This window comes from Triticum dicoccoides, chromosome 3B, assembly GCF_002162155.2.
Source record: "Triticum dicoccoides isolate Atlit2015 ecotype Zavitan chromosome 3B, WEW_v2.0, whole genome shotgun sequence".
Classification (NCBI taxonomy): Eukaryota; Viridiplantae; Streptophyta; class Magnoliopsida; order Poales; family Poaceae; genus Triticum; species Triticum dicoccoides.
Window position 1 is genome coordinate 24,352,039 of NC_041385.1, and position 16,096 is coordinate 24,368,134.

Consider the following 16,096-nt stretch of genomic DNA (forward strand, 5'->3'; position numbering starts at 1 on the left):
GACTTGCAACTAGGGAGATGTGTGTGTGTGTGTGTTTTGTCGTCGGTCCCTAGTTGCATGTCAATAATCGACTCGCAACTAGAAGTGCGTGCGTTTGTGTGTCTTTTTGTCAAGGGGGCCCCAGTTGCATCTCAACCACCAACTTGTAACTAGGGTGTGTGTGTGTGTGTTTGTTGAGGGCCCATAGTTGCAAGTTGCCCATCGACTCGCAACTAGAGGATGTGTGCGTGTGTGTGTGTTTTATTTATGGCCCCCAGTTGCAAGTTGACCATCGACTCGCAACTAGGGGGAGATGTACGTGTGTTTTGTGTGTGTGTGAAGGGTCCCCAATTACATGTTGATAACCGACTTGCAACTACAGGTGTGTGTGTGGGTGTCTTTTTGTCAAGGGGTGTGTGTGTGCGTGTGTGTGTTATTTTTATCAAAGTGTCCCCGGTTGAATGTCAACCATCGACTCGTAAATAGGGGTGTGTGTGTGTATTTTTTGAGAACCCCAGTTGCAAGTTAGACCATCGACTCGCAACTAGGGGGGTACGTGTGTGTGTGTGTGTGTGTTATTCATGGCCCCCAGTTGCAAGTTGACTATCAACTCACAACTACGGGGATGTGTGTTGTGTGTGTCGAGGGCTCCCAATTGCATGTCGATAATCGAATTGCAACTAGAAGTGTTTTGTGTGTTTGTCTATTTGTCAAGGGGTCCCTAGTTGCATGTCAAGCATCGACTCGCAACTAGGGGATGTGTGTTTGTCGTGGCACTAGTAGAAAAAGGTTTTTTTTAAGAAAAAAGGGTACTTGTCCCGGTTCATAAGGGCCTTTAGTCCCGCATGAAAACACATAATGTTTTTGAATATATATATATATATATATATATATATATATATATATATATATATATTTATATTTGATCCTAGTTTCACACCGTTGAACGCTTATAGTTGTATCATCGTCGGTCATACACAATAATTTATTTTGATATAGTCGCCCAGCAAACATTGCCCGTGCAACTAACTTTTCTTCTTATATTATTTTTTGTTTACATTTGTTTCTTTTCAGTTTCTTTACTATATATTTTTTTTTTGCCTTGAGTGAAAAAACAACTATAAATGCCTCGGCTTAATGAACACAATATATCAGGCAAAACTATTTTTAATTTGTGATCCGGGAGGAAGCTGTAATTTTTCAAAGTTTCCTCTTTTGTTAGTGACACACACATGCAAATCTTCATGTGATTGTTGACCGAGCATGAAAATCGTCAGCTTGTGACCAGCCCTTTTGTCGCGACGTTGTGCAGCCCGAGTAATTGACAGACATAAATGAAAGATTTAGCGTGACGCGCCATCCACAACATCCCACGCACAAGTAGACTTGCAAGCCAATTTTTTTCCATTGTCAGGTTAGTATCCACTGCATGTCGAGACAACACTCACGCCGGAATTACAACAAGCGTTCAGTGCAAAAAATGATTTTTCTAACTTTTTAATAAATTTTCTTAAGAAAAACTGGGTGCAGTGCGCGCGTAATATACTGGCTAAGTACATAGTTACAGGAAAAATAGGAAAATCGTGTGGCAATGGACTAGTAATATGCTCATCCAATTCATAGATGGTTGTAGGCCTATTTTTTTGTTCCAAATGGATTGAATACACATACACACAAAATAAAATAAAATAAAAGAGAGACACGGACAAGCCTGGACACACAGTTCAACCCACTAGTGGCCCATATTAACGACCCAAACAGCGCACCTGGAAAGAAAACTAGCCGCCTATCGAGGCATAAGCTATCGATCATGGCGTCTCAAAAAAAAACTATCGATCACGGAGGTACAATACCAATATCAATACATGATGATGTCATCCTGATGTCATATGAATGAGACCAAACTATATCTCATTCAGCTGAGTTCTAGGTGCTCCCATTAAAAAAAGTATATTTCAGTTACAAAAAGCATTGTGATATATTAAGATACTTGACATATACTTTTCTTAGATATACACAAAACATACATAGATGCTCACAAACACGAACGCACACCTAACCTCGCTCGCGCGCATACTGTACCCGTGTGAGCATCTCCGAGGACTAAACCGGTAGGTTTTAAGATTAATAAAGTCGCCACAGACATCTTGTAGGGGACGGACACATTACATCACCGAAAGAATAGCATCAAAAGGAGTAAAATAAATTGAGGAAAATACAACCATGTATACTTGGCATATACGCTGACCATGCTGCGCACCCTCGACGTGTTTCCTTTCATATTCCTCCATGTTCATAAGCCCGACACTATCACCATCAGCACAGAATAACAGCATCACCGTGGGTTGTGGAAGGATGAGCTTTCATGTGCACATGTGCTACACACGAGTGACTCACTAATAAGAACGGTGCTTCATGCTCACGTTTGTCTGGTATAGAGTTCCCCTTGTCACCCAAAGGGCAAGACGGCGACACTGAGGCCGAGCCCAACCTCGACGCTGGAAACCATCACTTGGTCGCCCAAACTGTCATCGTGGAAGAAATGCAAAACTGCAGGAGCGCCTGCAAAATCAGCTTAGCTCGTTTTTTCTACCTTCTTGGGGCATTTATAATCGAATCCTCACGAATTAATTCCTCGAATACCTTCTCAAACCTTCACTTTTTGAGTATATGAGCAGTTGAAAGAAGTGCAGAGCTAACCAAATCCTCAAACTTAACTCATGAAACGAACTAGGCCCCATATTGAAGCCTTTCTCCCTCTTCTTACTTCTACATTCTTCTTCGTTCTTCATCTTTTCCTTCCACGTGGTTAACGATGACTTTTAGCCGCTAGATAATGCCATAAGCTAGGTAGGAACTAGATAGATGCTCCACAAAAGCAATTTCATAGAGGATCATCATGCGCGATGTAAACGTGGGGCGAAGTAGTCGAGAAAGCCGGCAAAATTCAGCCATGGCTTCGCCGTCTCAACGGTTTTTTTTCTTCATCCTGCTACTAGTGGCGTAGTTCCATGGTCCAGAACATAGAGATGCATCTGAATCGGCGGTGGCGGGGCCACCACTTTTTTTTGTAGGTTGAGCTTTCCTTGTGTAGTGCTCCTCCGCGGGGGACTTAGCTACCCTGATGTACTGCAGGGTGCAGTTGGGTCACTGACAGGTGGGTCAACGTGCTTCTGGGCTCACATGTTAGTGGCCCAACTGCACCCAACAGTACATCAGGGGAGCCTCTTCCCTCCGCAGGAGCTGCAGCTCTGCTCTTGGCCGGAGACGGTAGTGAGGACCGGCGCCAGGCAAGGGCGAGGAGGCGGAGCACCGTCATGGCCAGAGACGACGAGGAGGATGAAAAAGTGAAGAAAAAAAGATTGTCCGGTTCTTGCCGGAATTTGGCGGCCGCAGGTCGACGGGGTTGCGGAGTGTCGGCCGGCATGTGGGGTGGTTGCCGGAGGCATATAACGTAGCTAGGTCGACGCCTACGTGGAAGTGACCGAGCAAGATTGAGAGGCGGCCGCGCGCAATAGAAGGAGTATTTTGCTGAGAATTCATTTTGACTAGTCAAAATTGGGAGCCGGTGGAGACTTTTCTTGCAAAATTAGTACTCTCTTCAAAAGTTATGTGTCTATACTTGTCAAATTTGCCGCGAAAGAGCAAAGCTCTCGTTACTTTCTCATCAGATATTATTGTTGCTAAGCGATCCATGGAGCGATACAGTACACGTCGTGTTACATTAATGGGATTAACCGGCACACAACACATCCCAAATTCCCAATCGATCCTACCGGCCGACAGCCGGAAGATTAGTGTAAAAATCGCGCAACTCGTTTCTTGGGTGCGACGGCCTCGATGTCCTCACCCAGTGGCTACGCCGGCTTGATCAAGTACTCCCCGTGCTTCACCTTCTCCACCAGTGTGATCTCTTTGGTCGGCGCTATTCCAAAACCGTCGACGAGCAGGGTGTACTTTGGCTCCATATTATGCCCTTTGAATTTGTCGGCGGCACCGTTGTTGTGTTGCAGCCTCAGCCGCGAGTAGCTCTTCGTGCATTTGGGGAAAGCTTTGCAAATGGTACCCCTAATAAATACTTTCCGTACATTGTATTTTGATGTCGTTCTAGAAATATAACCTGTTGGACTTGAAGCTATGTACAAATATTTATCTAGATATTTCTTAGACTTGAGAGCTCTACATGCCTCTACCAAGACATTTAAATATACTAAAATGGACAAATACACCACATTAGAAGTGTCACAGCTTAATCTATGAAGAAATGTAATTTTATTTCTCTTCATTTGGGTTTCTTAGATTTGGAGGGCGATCCTAACTAACCTAAATATTTTTGTAAATTCTCGTAAGACCACCTTTTAAGACCAACATAATTTGTGTACTGCATAATTGTATTTGACATTACAATTCTGTAAAAAAGTTCTAGTATTGAGCAGCATATCGTGGTTAATTCTGCTAGCTGATATTAAAAAATATAAGGTTGTATGTGTGTATCAATGAAAAATAACACACATGTAAAACAAAATGAGTAATAAAGAGGTAAAAATGTTTAATATAAATAGGGCAGCTTTGGTTAACTCTTGAAAATAAAAATTATGAGAATCCCAATTTTCTTTAGTTATATAATGTTAACCCTCCCGTCATAAACTAACCTTTAGTCCTAGTGATTTTAGTATAAAGAATGTTAAATATAGTTTATTCCTATATAACATAGAATATAGAATGTCATTGTACTCACTAGAATAAATAAGAGTATTTTTGTTAATAACATGTTTAACAATAACTGAGTGTTGATGACTAGTACGATTATTCCATTTTACCAAGAACGACTTGGTGACAACAAAATCTTGCCTTACTTTCCTTGTTACCAGATTCTTAACTAAAAGGTAAATAAGGCTAAAATTATATTAGAAAATGGTTATCAATGGTAAAAACAATGTATAGAGACATACTTTTTTAAGGCTTTATAAAAATGTAAAATATTTTTGAGTTATTAAATTTTCACGGGAGTTTTAAAATTTAATGACCAATGTAAATAATTGGCATACAAGAACCATTGGTTTTGTGTACTTGATCTTTTCCATTGTACTTGTCCCGCATCGTTGACTTGTCGACTTCTCCTGTGATGTGGTCAGTGGTACCGATATCTGCATACCAGTTTGTATCAAAGTCATAGGAGTTAGTGATTGCATTACCCCTTCTCCTTGTGATAGTTGTTTTTTTTTCGTTGCAACGTTGCAAAAAGTTCAGATATCAATACCTAATAACTCTTATGTAAACAGTATGGAAATTTACGCACCCATTCCTAGTCTTGCGGTGCGTCGTTTTCGGTCACTTGGGTGTTAGAGTCGTCGACTCGTTTGGTACGCGATCTCGAAACTAGGGTGTGTGTGTGTGCGCAGGGTGTCAACACCTTCACTTAGTCGACAAAGTCATTGAGTTGATTGTAGCGAAGCCTCATGGTTGGTGTGTGCGCGCCACAAGTATCAGTTCTTTTGTCAGTTTTCTTTTATTAAATAATCAATTCTCTTATTCTATATCAAAATACAGAGCTCCTACCGGTCCTAGAACCGACTCTCCGAGAAAAGTGGAAGCCTAGAAAAAAGAAATATCCTTTATTAAGAAAATCTATATTTTAGTTAAGAAAAATTGTGATATACTAAGATATTTGACATATACTTCTTTTAGATACACAAAACATACACAGATGCTCATAAGCGCGCGCACACACACACATACACACACCCCTAACCCCAAACGCGCGCGCGCACACACACACACACATACACACACCCCTAACCCCAAACGCGCGCACACTGTACCCATATGAGCATCTTCGAGGACTAAGTCGGTAGATCTTGAGATTGATAAGTCGTCACAGACACCTTGTAGGTGACGGCCACATCATATCACTAAAAGAATAGCGTTGAAAAGTCTAAAATAAGCGAACCAACACGTGGTTGGATGGTTAGAGGGACAGTGTTATCCCCAGTCCACCAGGGTTCAAGTCCCGGTGCTCGCATTATCCAGGGTTCAACTTCCTCGCCTGTTCCTGAATTTATTTCAGGATTTCCGGTGATGCGCATATGTATTAGCACTTGCGTCTGTACCGTGTTAAGAAAAGTCTAAAATAAATCTAAAAAAATGCAACTATGTATATTTGGCATATGCACTAAGCATGCTGCGCACTCTCGATGTGTTGCCTTTTCTCTGTCTATCAGGTGTGTTCCTTTCATATTCCTCCATGTTCATAAGCCTGACACCATCACCATCAGCACAGAATAACAGCATCACTGTGGGTTGTGTAATGATGAGCTCTTAATGCTCACGTTTGTCTGGGATAGAGTTCCCCTCGTCACCCCAAAGGGCAAGACGGCGACGCTGAGGCTGACCCCAACCTCGATGCTGGAAACCATCACTTGGTCGCCCAAACCGTCACCGTCGAAGAACTGCCAGAGAGCCTGCAAAATCAGCTTAGCTCGTTTTTCGTATCTTCTTGGGGCATTTATAATCGAATCCTCAACAATTAATTCCTCGAACACCTTCTCAAATCTTCACTTCTCGAGTATGAGAGGTTAAAAAAAGTGCAGAGCTAAGCAAATCCTCACAATTAACTCATGAAACCAACTAGACCCCACATGAAAGCCTTTGTCCCTCCTTTTCTTACTCGTAAATTCTCCTTCCACACGGCTAACAATGACTTCATGCCCCTAGATAATGTCATAAGCTTGGTAGGACCCAGGATAGATGTTCCACAGAAGCAATTTGATAGAGGATCATCGTGCACGATGTAAACGTGCCACGAAGTAGTCGAGAAAGCTGGCAAAATTTGGCCATGGCTTAGGCGCTTCTTGATCTGAATGGTTTCTTTCCTTCATCATTCTATTAGTGGCACGATGTCATGGTCCAGAACATAAAGATTCATCGGAATCGGCGATGGTGGGGTGACATTTTTTTGTAAGTTGAGTTTTCCCTATGTAGCTCTCTTCCGAGGGAGGTGCAACTTTGCTCGTGGTCGGAGACGACAGTGATGACCACCACCAGGTTAGGACCGACGAGGAGGAGCACCGCCATGGCCAGAGACGACAGGAAGAATGAAAAAGTGAAGAAAAAAAAGTTCATTGAATTCTCGCCGGAATTTGGCGGGCGGAGGTTGGCGGGGTTGCAGGGTGTCGGTTGGCGTGTGAGGTGATCGGCGGCGCCGACGTGGATGCGACCGCGCAAGAGAGAGAGAGAGAGAGAGAGAGAGAGAGAGAGAGAGAGAGAGAGGGCCACGCATGAGAGGAGTATTTTGGGACGTGCATTTTTAGAGCATCTGCACCCTGGCCCTGCTATCCTAGCCTTCAAATATCGCTTTAAGATCCGTGCGACACAACTAACTTTCCATATGAAAAATTCTCCTTTTTGTTTCTCCCATATAAAACATATCTCCAAGTTCAAACCTATGGAGCGTGGCAAGGCTTTTTAACTAGAATATAGGATAAATCTTTCAGAATTTTTGTTCGACATAAATACTAAAATATGAATTTTTTTAATCAACAAAACGTATTTTGTATATTTATGTTTGACAAAAAAAATCTGAAAGATTTATCCTAGATTCTACTTAGAAACCTTTACCACGCTGCATAGGTTTGAACTTGAAAATATGTTCCGTGTGGGAGAAACAAAAAAAAGAAATGTACTTGCATGAATCGTGATGCGAAAGATGAATGACTAGATAGAGAGGGCCTGGGTGCAGGTGCTCTATTATATATTTCCTGAGTATTTTGCTGAGAATTCAGTCTGGCTAGTCAAATTTGAGAGCCCGTGGATACTTAATTTTGCAAATTTGCCGCGAAAGAGCAAAGCTCTCTTTACCCTCTCATCAGGAGATCATTGTTGCGAATCGATACATCCATCCAGCGATACAGATCACGTCGTGTTGCATCAATTAACTGAGCGGCACACAACGCAACACAATCGATCCTGCCGGCCGGAATATTATTAGAGTAGAAATCGCGCAAGTCGTTTCTTGGGCGCGACGGCCTCGATGGCCTCACCCAGCGGCCACGTCGCCTTGATGAAGTACTCCCCGTGCTTCACCTTCTCCACCAGCGTGATCTCCTTGGTGGGCGCCAGGCCGAAGCCATCGACGAGCAGGGTGTACTCGTAGACGAGGTCCATGCAGGCGTATGGCACGTCGAGGAGGCCGGGGTACGCGGCCTTGGCTTCCCGGACGCCAAGCGGGCACACCTTCTCGGCGGCGGCCCGGAACGCCGCCGGGCTGGACGTGGCACTGGGGGCGCCCTTGTCGACCCACCCGACCTGTGCGGCCTTGCCGTAGAAGAAGGACGCGACGTAGAGGGTGTCTTGGCCGGCGCCGCCGCCGCCATTCCACACGCCGCCGAAGGTGCAGTTCTTGGCCGCGCATGGCGCGTCCAGTCTCAGCGCCCTGGCGATCTCCTCCCTGCACTTGTCGTACGCCGCGCCCTCCGGCGAGGCTGATGCGTCGTAGTCCTCGCCATTGTAGGTGTACTTACCTTCATGGAACAAGCTTGCATTGTTAACCAGAAATCAAACTGGAAATGGTGCATGGCTGTGCTCCTCTCATTCTGTTACAGAATACAGATACGTACCACTGAATCCTCAGAGTATGCAGGAGCTAAACGGCCCCTTCTTCGCCTTCAAGATCTCCACACGAGCGGCTAAACCGCCGTAGTACAAGTAACTGCATTCATTCATATTGTTCGCTGTAATTTTCCAAATGCAAAAAACTACTACAACACAAGTGTGGTGTCAGCATGGTTTTGGGTACCGCCCGAGAAAAACGGATACCGAGCGGTTACCGCGTTTCTCGCCGACCCACGAGAAATACCTATCCCGAGCAAAAAATACCGAATTTTTTGAATAATTTGAATTTGAACGCTAAAGATCTAATAAATTAGCTTTGTTTCTCGTGTGAGACAACGCGCCTATTCAGGCGTAGTGGTAACCATCTGTTATGCGCCTAGAGAGGTAGCTGGTTCGAGTCCAATGCTAAGGGCGCACGTAGTTGAGGTACCACTGACCTACTACCTCTTTTCTGACTGACATCAGTTCAAGATGTTATTATATCGAAGTTAAAATTGTTTGAATTCAAAATTCAATTGTAAATTTCGTTCGAAATTTGTTCGGTATTTCTCGGTAACCGTGGTTACCGGGAATATCGCCCACCCACGAGAAAATTTGCCTATTTGGGATCCCAAACGTTGGGTGTCAGTCAGGACTCAGAACAGGAATCTGTGGACATGGACGTTGTAGTCTCTTCCCTTGAGGTATTCCTTGGTGATGTAGAGGTCCTTGCCATCAGGAGCCGCCGGAGCATTCGCTGCAGCATCAGCGGAAACCGCATACGCCATTTGCACCGACCCACCGCCAAGCCATTTGCACCGACCCACCGCCAAGATCAATCACACCTGCCATCATGTGATGAAATCGTAAGATGCATGCGTGTGTATATGAATGAGTCCATTGCTCATCTATCGGATTAGTGGTTGGCCGTTGGCATGGTACCCATATGTAAGATCCTTCTTGAGATCCCTCAAGAACGTTGATCCACTTTGGATTGTACTGAAACTTGCTCTCGGTGTGGACGACATCCCTGACCTGTGACAAGACGATCATTTTTAAGCCTTGTACAGCGGTGCATCTTTCTTCAGTGATACATACAACTGACAGTAACATGTGCAGGATAATAGCAATTACCGCTTGAAGAATCTCCTCTGCTTGCTCATTTCCGATAAGTCTGAGTCCAGCCGTCGCCTGCACGTTTCGTTTCCGCAAGGAAAAAAAACACTTTGAGGATCAAATTGGTTTAGCTCAGATGTTCAATTTTGAGGTAATTACACCATGGTGCCTTAACTTGCCATCAATGTTCACTTTAGTGCATAAACTTGAAAAATACAATGAACTAGTGCTAAAAAACTTGGCTCTTTGGTTCAAATACGGTTCAGTTCGCGTTTTCATACATCCGCACTGCTGACTAGGATGCCAGCATGCTTGCGGGGCACACTGTCAGCGACTGCGAGTGCGCACAGAGGCGTGTGGCTGGAATGTTTCGGAAAAAACCCTTCATGTTTTTATTTTTTGCACAGAAGCCCCTGAGCCGGTGGGACACAACACCACGCTTCGACCCACCCCCGAATCCCTAACCTCGTTCCCCTTTCGACCTTAGCGGCACAAGTAGGACGGTGGTGGCGATCCCTAGAGCTGGATGGCGGTGGGGAGCCCTGGAGCTGGTCTACGGCGGCGAGCCTTGGAGCTGGTCGGCGGCAGCGAGGGCTGGAGCTGGTCGGCGGCGGTGAGCCCCTAGAGATGGATGGTGGCAGGGAGCCCTGGAGCTGGTGTACGGCGGCAAGAGCTGGAGCTGGTGTACGGTGGCGAGCGCTGGAGCTGGTCGGCGGCGTCGAGCCCCTAGAGCTGAGGTTAGCGACGCCGGCCACCTCGCTCATCCCTTCTGTCACCCATATTTGACTCCCTCTCTCACCCTTGTTTCACTTGTTGTCCATGTACAGCACCTGCGTACCGCGAATGGTCGACATTGGGGCGAAGATTGAGGAAGACGAGGAGCAATGGGCCAAGATTGTTCTGTCTATATTGGGGCAAGAATCAGGTATTCAATCCATATCTCCTCTCTAGTACTCTGTATCTGCGGTATTGTGGATTTTCTTATTTCATTCTCAGGAGGAGAAATTCTGAACTTACAGAAGAGCTGAAGGATCTCTCCCTTCAAGTGCTGGAATGCCTATCTGAGGTATATTCTAAAACAAGAATTTAGTTCCTGATATATCGTGAACTGCGTGAAGTCTTTCCTCTTGATGCGGCTGCTCGACGATTTGTGTGGGCAAAGCAATGCGGCTGCCCGACGATTTTTGGTGTGGCAGTATGATGTATTAGCGAGTGCTAATTCTGGAGGTCCTATTAATTCTGTGATTTGTACATAATGCGAGTAGATCACATCAATTAATTTGGAGCCTCTTATTACTGTGTGAATTGTTGATTAACATGATGAGAAAGCTGACGGACAAAGATGGTGAGATAAAAGCTCTGAAGGAGAAGCAGAGAATGGAGAAGAGATCAGTTGCTGTATTGTATTTTGATTTAGTTGCAATAATGTTTGCAATGGCTGGCTGGTCATGATGTATTTTGTATGAATGCATTTTGGTTTAGTTGAGACTAAACTCAATGAGATGTACTACTGAATTGCTTGGTCTGTGTACTGAATGGAAATGGCAATTTGAGATGTTTTGTTTCCTGTAGCAATGATATATCACAAACTGAGATGTTTTGAGATGTATAGGTTTCATTTTGACATGACTGTAAAACATGATGCATCACAAACACAGTTAATCTTGCAGCAAACCAAAATGTTGACAACAAAAGAAAGCAATGTTGACAACAAACATGATTTGAATCGAATAATTCATGTGCATTCAGATAAACATGACAATTAACTGTAATTTTGACAGTAGTACATGATAATTAATATCAAAGCAGCACTGAATATTATTGCCAAATCTTGGCATGCACATTGTCAAGAGATACAAATTTTGACAGCAATTGTGCGAACATTTGAGCAACAAAGTGATATCCGGTACCAAAATTTTGACAGCAACACTATGAACAAGTCTGGTAAATAACATTACAGCCAAATACTTAAAATTCAAGGTACGTAACATCACATTCCAAATGTTCATACATTAATAAGAAAATAAGAATAGGTCTTGTAATCAAAATAGGCCTCTAAGCAAAAGATCAAGTTCATTGTTGCATTTTCATCAAGTTCAGACATGAACTTGTGTATCAGTTTCCCCATCTACATGGAGAGGAAGTCATCGGGCCACTCATCCCCCTGTGGTGCATTTTGTGTGATTGGCTTCTCCTCTGCTCCCACATGTGAGTTATCTGCATTTGCTCCAAACATCAAGTTCCATAGTCCAGCCCCTGGTTCTGTCCTTCCTCCATTGCCATCTACTCTTCCGGCACCTCCAGTAGCATTGCCTCTCCCAGCTCCTCTTCCACCTCCCCTTCTACCTCCTGTAGCATTTCCTCTCCCATTTCCTCTTCCACCTCTTCCTCTCCCATTTCCTCTTCCAACTCTTCCTGTAACTTGCCTCTTGTTGACTCTTGCATTTTGATTTACTTGATGGCTTGATTGAGGAACATCTTCAGGAATATCTTCAGTAACACCCCTCCTTCTGACCCTGCCACTTGACATAGCTGTTGTCACACTAGGTGGAGGCATGGTAGCTCTGGCTTGTGCAACAAATGCAGACTCAGGAAGAGGGCCATGATCCATGACTGGTTGATATGACATCCTCTCCTAAATAAGCAAAGGAAAAGTAGTGCAAAGTGCGTATTGCGAGCTACAGAGGTAGAGTATGAGTGGAGGATAATGGGAACTCTGGAATGCCATCAAAGTGGGATAGGTGTCTGACAATTACCTGAGCCACAACTAGCCAAAATTCAGTTAAGAAACTGTCAAAAAATTCAGTTAAGCAAGTGTCCAATATTCCGTGTCCAAAATTCAAAGGTACAGTACGAGTGGAGGAGCAGATTCAGTTATCAATTAGGGCGGCCATGGATTCGATCTCGAGTGAGAGGAAGCAGAGCCTGACGAGAATCTGAGATGGAGCGGTATCGTCTTCCGATTACACTCACCAGCGAGCAGAATCAGGTTTGCACTACCAGCGTATCTGATTACACAGTATTTGTTTACGGCCAGCCTGATCCAAACACAAGTAATGGTATTTGTTTACGGCCAGACTGATCCAAACACAAGTAATGGTATTTGTTTACGGCCAGTCTGATCCAAACACAAGAACGTTATTAATCGGTTTACAGCTAAAAAAAGTCCGAACCAAACACCTCGTATGTGTCAATGCGCATCTAGGGAATAACTTTAACACAACTACGAATCATCACATCAGCCCATGACCTGTTGCACCACAAATTCATCTATAAAACCCTAGCGAAAACAGGGGACAGAGGGGCAGAGGAGACGAGGCAATTCTCACCGTATAGAGGGGCTGCATCACCGGGACCTCGCCGACGAGGCTCCGCCATCCACGCCCGCGACGATCAATGGCGTCTTGGGGATCCACCCAGGCGGCGGCTCCGAACGATCGATACGTGGAGAACAGTTCAAGGCAGAAGAAACATGCACGATCGAATTATTCCGCGAGATGTTAGGACACGGGCGGGCTTACACGCAAAAATTTCAGGACTGTTGTGTCCCACCGGCTCAGGGGCTTCTGTGCGAAAAATAAAAACATAAATGATTTTTTCCGAAACATTCCAGCCACACGCCTCTGTGCGCACTCGCAGTCGCTGACAGTGTGCCCCGCAAGCACGCTGGCATCCTAGTCAGCAGTGCGGATGTATGAGAACGCGAACTGAACCGTATTTGAACCAAAAAGGCAAGTTTTAACACCAGTTCAGCGTATTTTTCAAGTTTATGCATCAAAGTGAACATTGGTGGCAAGTTAAGGCACCACTGGTGTAATTACCTCTTCAATTTTTAGTTTAACTATTGATAATTCAAGTTTTTATTACTCTAGAATTAAGACACCGCGGCACGCACTGCATCCTCATGTGTCTTCTTTTTGGGAAAGTGTATTTTAGTAAAAAATTGTTTAAGTTTTATTTCATCACGTGTTGAACCGAAAACCTAATTTAAGTACCTAGTCACATGTTTGATTAGCAGAGGATGGTTTTCTTATTCTGAAACTGAATTTCATTTCTGTTCTATACGTGACGTACCCCCAGTTTAAGGGGAGTCGTTTTCATAAGGGACCCCGGGACAACGCTCTTGGCCTTGCCAAGCAGAGGCAGCATAGACTTGGCAGCCTTCTGCGGTCGTCCAGCGTATGAGCTCAGCCCGGGTTGCACCTGCACCGACGAACCAAAGCAATATCAAACATGTTGTCGTAACTCGTAACACAATCCAGTGAGGAAGGATGATGGATCGGAGTGAGTATTGAATCAAAGCATGAATATTTCGGAGGCAGTGCACATGTCTTTGACTGAATTTGACTATGGATCTAACTAGGGGAAGTATGCCGAGAGTGCACACAGTTATCAATTTGGCATTCCTTCAATTGCGGATCTTACACGTACATCGGTCAAATTATTAGCTAAATTTAGCTAGCTTCTAGTTGAATTGCTTTCAAGCGGTGATCGAAAAGTGAATATAAATTCCCTTGATTATGGAGCACAGGTGACATGTTGTGGGGAAACTCGTCAACGGTGGGACAACATATGCATATCCGGCAAAATCAAGCTGATTCAATAATGTCTCTTCCATCTAATTAACCTGCAACATGTCTGGTTAGCTAGCTAGTTAAGAATTTGTTGTTGTTCTGAGCTAGTGTGCTTGCTGGCATGGGGGTATGCATATTGCAGATTTAACTAACAAAACTCAAGGCTTTTGATGAACTGACGCTGGTCAATTGTTTCACACTCCAGTATCTAGCTTGTGGGAGATACCTCGATTGGAGACATCAAATAATAGATATATGTGTATTTGTGACTAACAGTTAGCCAACAAGGGTTTAATAACATTACAGAAACAGTAGAAGTACAGATGCAGAGTAGAGAGAGCTAGCTAGCTAGCTGCCTGAGCTGCACCGGCATGCGTGGTGCAGCCTGTAGCCTTCTACTAATTTGCAACCATGCAATTGGAGATGACTTCTGAATTTGTTTTGTTTCAGGAGATTGAGAAGTCAGACATCTGGATTTTGGTGTAGAACACCTGTTATGCTCTGGGTATGATGAGTAGTTTAGAGCTCATTGACTAGTATTAAGCTCTGCCCCTGCCGTTGCTCTTGGGTCATTTTGAAGAATTATTTACAGCTTCTAGAGAATCTTAGTTGTTGCTGTCTCACCTGGTTGTAAGCAAACAAAAACAGTATTTGTTTTGTGTAATCTTTCCCAGGCATATGAAGTTCCAAGAGCAAGAAACAGTATAACTGGAGGCAAGAGAAGAACTTTCTGTCATATACCATCAGGATAGCAAAGCTGATACAATTTTTTAAAGCAATGTTTGTTCAGTTGTGATCCTTAAGTCCTTCACACTCATTCTTACTGGTCATGCACTAGAAATGATCATGTCATCTTATGTGTCACTTCATATGTATGTACTCCTATGTCTCTCGTGGATGCGCCAGATTGACAAATATGTGTGCCCGGGAAGGGTCTAGTTTGACGTGTACTTGAATATTTGTGCAACTGATGGTCTAGCTTGACATGTACTCAAATAATTCCAATATTTGTGATTGGAATTGTCCAGTCTAACATGTGCCTGAAATGGTCTAGCTTGACTTAATTTTCTCATCTTCACTTATATTTGTGATACATATTGACACACTTTGGTAACCAACTTGTTTAGTTTTCTTGCACGATTGATAGACATATAGTAGAAGCCAGTATTGTACTTGTATATACATGAAACCATCCATTAGACAAGTATAAAGCTGAAGCATCAATGCTCTGACAATTTGAAAATTAGTCTTATAAACCAAGGACAAAATGAACGAATATGAGAAAGGTGAGGTGTTTACAGTGGAAGTCATGTTTTTTATCTGACTACTAGCGGGGGGTTTTCTAAAAAATGTACAGTAAGTGGCAGGAGGTACCTCTGTGCCATTCATCTTCAATCCAATGGCCCAGAATGCGTTTTTCTATTTTTGCACCACAAGTGCAGATTCTATACTAGTTGCTCCCGGATGATGGGCATGCATGGTCACTCTTTACCCTGGCGAAGACCTCGATGTCGTCGCCGATCTCGACAAGGTCCATCTTCTTGTCAGACCTGAAGACGTGCACCCGCGTCCCCGTGCTGCCGGCGTCGAAGATCACAGCGTACTTGCCGGGCGGCGCCAGCGCGTTCTTTGCCGGCTCGTCGACGACGACGCGGCCATTCCGGCCAAGAAGCACCCCATCCTGCGGAGAGGCCGGAGAGGCTAGGACTAGGAGGGTGAGGAGCAGGGCCACGATGCCCATGGTGTGAGCCACTGCGAGCTACTACTGTCCGATGCAGTTCGTGCTCCGGCCACCAGCAAGCTGCTATTTACCTTATAAAGGATGAGCTGGTACATAG

The 16,096-nt window shown here is 44.3% G+C and overlaps 1 pseudogene; it reads right to left on the bottom strand.

Annotated features, from left to right (window-relative positions):
• Positions 1–3,095: 3,095 nt before the first annotated feature.
• Positions 3,096–16,014, bottom strand: LOC119279150 (annotated as a pseudogene).
• Between the last annotated feature and the right edge of the window lie 82 nt (positions 16,015–16,096).